General features: G+C 47.3%; 1 protein-coding gene across 1 annotated transcript in view; it reads left to right on the forward strand.

The window, feature by feature from the left end:
• mutyh (mutY DNA glycosylase) overlaps nt 1-622 on the forward strand; it is a gene marked incomplete in the record, with an annotated part of 15,879 nt that overhangs the window by 10,347 nt on the left and 4,910 nt on the right.

Genomic DNA, 622 nt, shown 5'->3' on the forward strand with positions numbered 1-622 from the left:
TCAAATGATACCTTTAAGTTGATTTTATAGTTTTGTGATTTTAATAATGCTAATGTATTGATATTTTTCTAATTTTGATTTAAGTTTGCTTGTTTAGCGTCGTCACAGTTTCTAGGTGACATGACATACGCCGGGGTAAGGAGGGGAGGCTAGACCGTCCAAATTCACAGCCTCTTTTTTTCCGGTCTTCCTCGTCTACCAAGGACCCGGCCCACCGCGACCGGGGAGTCTGGGTCCTCCGGAGGAACTGGCCTGTCGTTTTGGACACAGCCAACATGGCCGTTCTCTGACCATGTAAAGTCACAAGATGGCGCCTCTTGCCAATATACCTAAAGCCTACAGGATAGTGGCCCTCCAGGATTGAGGACCACAGATTAAGGCGGGTTTATACTTCGAGTCGCGAGCCTTGCTGAGTGACAAAAACTTGCTGACCTTCCGTCTGCTCTCCCGGTGCTATCCCCCGGTGACAGCCGTCTTGTCTTGTGCAACCCATTTATACTCGCTCAGGAAAAAGATGTCCAAAATGACGCAGTCACCAACCCGCTGCCTCACGTCGTATTGAATTTCCAAGCTTTGGTGTCCAATTGTTGCATGCAGCATTTAAAAGAAGGAACATTTTGAT

This window comes from Austrofundulus limnaeus, unplaced genomic scaffold, assembly GCF_001266775.1.
Source record: "Austrofundulus limnaeus strain Quisiro unplaced genomic scaffold, Austrofundulus_limnaeus-1.0 Scaffold15, whole genome shotgun sequence".
Taxonomy (NCBI): Eukaryota; Metazoa; Chordata; class Actinopteri; order Cyprinodontiformes; family Rivulidae; genus Austrofundulus; species Austrofundulus limnaeus.